Raw genomic sequence first — 2,850 nt, forward strand, 5'->3', positions numbered from 1 at the left:
CCTTTCCTTTCCTTTCCTTTCTCCTTTCCTTTCCTTTCCTTTCCTTTCCTTTCCTTTCCTTTCCTTTCCTTTCCTTTCCTTTCCTTTCCTTTCCTTTCCTTTCCTTCTTTCCTTTCCTTTCCTTTCCTTTCCTTTCCTTTCCTTTCCTTTCCTTTCCTTTCCTTTCCTTTCCTTTCCTTTCCTTTCCTTTCCTTTCCTTTTTCCTTTCCTTTCCTTTCCTTTCCTTTCCTTTCCTTTCCTTTCCTTTCCTTTCCTTTCCTTTCCTTTCCTTTCCTTTCCTTTCCTTTCCTTTCCTTTCCTTTCCTTTCCTTTCCTTTCCTTTCCTTTCCTTTCCTTTCCTTTTCCTTCTCTTTTCCTTCTCTTTTCCTTTCCTTCCTATACATTTTTGTCGAAATACACCACAAATCTTCCCACCTTATTTCCCTCCCATCTCCTCCAGACTGCCAGGGGTATCTGATGGTTGTGAGTGAACACAAAAACCTGACAGCAAACCTGACACACCTGTAATCCCACAATGCCCCATCCTGCTGCTTCCCCGACACAGTGAGAGACCAGAGGCAGAAATCAATACAGACAGAGCTTTTATAATTAAAAAAATTGTGCATTTGGACAAACAGCTGGCAGTTATACCCATCCCCCATCGCCCTTAATGCAGAAAATACACGTGTGGAACCCAGACGTCTGATTTTCCAATGCCACGTGTAACGACCCCCTAAGACTGTGCTTGAATTAACCTCCTGCTTTTGGCTACCAGACCAGAGCCCAAAGGCAGGTCCACCCTGTACTCCACTTCAGCTGACCCTAGAGAGAACCAATCCCCCTCTTCCAAGGCATTATTTTCACTGAAAAGCCGTAACTTTCTGCCTTTTGATTGAAAACGCCTCTGAAAATCAACATGTGGGACACAAACTGATTTATTTTTATGAAAAAAGTAAACAAAGAAGGATTTGAATGAGGTGGGGCATTTTTTTTTCCAAGATATCCATGGGGAAATAAGGCTGTTTCTAGTAAACTAAACGGCACCATGGCTGGTTGTCTTCTCCTGAGACCAAGTGCAAGTCTGGTCACAACCCAAAATAAACCTTCCTCACCTGGGGAGCACAAGATTTAGCACCCAGGCATGGTGCTGATGGTACAGACAAAGCTCTGGTGCCTAAAATTCTTCCTTCCTTAGCAGAAAGAAAAGATGCTCATGGAGCTTTGGAGTGGATGGGGAAGCATCACCGAGGGGTTGTGGGGGACAGAGGCCCCACATGCCTGTAAACCCCTTTGTGACATTCATTTGTACCTCCCAGGGACACCTGTGGAGGCACACGAATTATTTCTCTTCTCTACACCAACCTAAAACTCCCCACAAGTCTGGAAACCTCATCACACCTTCCCAGGCACGTCGGAGTCTCACCAGATCCCAGTTCCCATCACATTTTGGAACAAAGGCATGAATCCACCCTGGAGCCTCCCAGGAGAGGCTCACATGCACACACACAGCGACTGAAACACACACAGAGCTCACAGACAGGACAGGCACATCGACACGGCCACAGCTTCCAGAGCAGAGGGATTGCACCTCCTGCTCCTTCCCAGGGGTTTGGGCTGAGGGATTGCACCTCCTGCTCCTTCCCAGGGGTTTGGGTTGGTGCTGTGGACACAGCCAGGTCTTCTCAGCTCCTGCTCGGGTGGGGAGCAGAGTTGGGCTGCGTTTTTAGAAGGGTTTGGGTTGGACAGGACCACAAAGATCATCTAATTCCAACCCACCATGGATTGTTCCACTCTGACAGGGTCAGCAGTGGTGTGGGAACAGGAGAGAGAGCCTGAAGGCACCCACGGGTGCCAAGTGTCCCAAAATTGCCACAGCAAGGCCTCTGGAGTCCCTGGAGCAGCACCAGAGGTCTCTGCCCCCTGTGCAAGATACAGGGAGCTGTGTGCACTGAAAGGCAAGAAAATACAGCATCCATCTCACGTTCTGCTGGGCAGGGAGGGAATCCCCGTGGTGCTGCAGGTCCAAAGCTCATCACAGCAATTTCTCCCTTAAATTTTGTAGTCCCCTTTTGAGTTCCAAAAGTCCCTTTTCTCCTCTTGAAGTTCCTCTCTCTGATGGATGTGTGTTGCTGCAGAGGATCCAGGATTTGCTGGTGCTGCTGTTGGGGGATGTCAGCCTGGGGTGATTTCTCTGACAGAAGATGTCTTGGGTACAACGTTGTCTCCCTTGCAGGGAGAACCACGCAGTGTCCTGTGGCTGACAACAGGATCCAACAGGATCAGAAACGTGTATTGCTCTGGGTTTGACTTCCAGGGCACACAGGAGACTTCTGGTCAGCTGGAATCTCTGTTAGAATGTGCCCATGGTGAGTTTGTGATCTACACCACAGGCAAAATGAAGCTGTAGTGCCCTGAACTCCACAGAGCAACCCAACAAACACATCTCCTTGCCACTTCTTGGGGTTGGTAGCATTTCACCCACAGTCCTTTGCTTTGCTTCCCACTGGAAATCAACTTCCCACCTGGAACAGCCCCACGGACCCACATGGACCAGCAGAGGCTGAGGGTTGGTGCTCAAGGAGACATCCACGGAGCAGAGGGACATTGCTGCTCCAGCCTGGGAGGAGGGGAAGGGGAAGGGAAAAAGGAATTTTGCTTCGTGGCTGAGCTTTGACCCCTCCTTTGAATTTTGAGCACAACCACCCACACTGAGCTGCATCCAGTGGAGGGAACAGGAGGAGAAGGGACTTGGCAAAGGCTGAGTGCACACGTTGGGTTTGGATGCTCTCCAGGCCTCCTCCATGCAGGTCCTGCATCACCACGAGCATCCCCAGCCCGGCCCAGCGCCCACCTCTCCACTGCCACCAACAC

At 49.9% G+C, this 2,850-nt stretch overlaps 1 long non-coding RNA gene across 1 annotated transcript; it reads right to left on the bottom strand.

The window, feature by feature from the left end:
- Positions 1-564: 564 nt before the first annotated feature.
- LOC146420670 (uncharacterized) lies at positions 565-2,844 on the bottom strand. The gene is made up of 2 exons (XR_014849066.1): positions 1,608-2,844; positions 565-1,567 (listed from the first exon to the last, which is right to left on the bottom strand). It is a non-coding gene; the product is annotated as an uncharacterized LOC146420670 (long non-coding RNA).
- Positions 2,845-2,850: the final 6 nt, after the last annotated feature.

Source organism: Lichenostomus cassidix, unplaced genomic scaffold (assembly GCF_008360975.1).
Source record: "Lichenostomus cassidix isolate B80296 unplaced genomic scaffold, HeHo_3.0 HiC_scaffold_105, whole genome shotgun sequence".
Lineage (NCBI taxonomy): Eukaryota > Metazoa > Chordata > Aves > Passeriformes > Meliphagidae > Lichenostomus > Lichenostomus cassidix.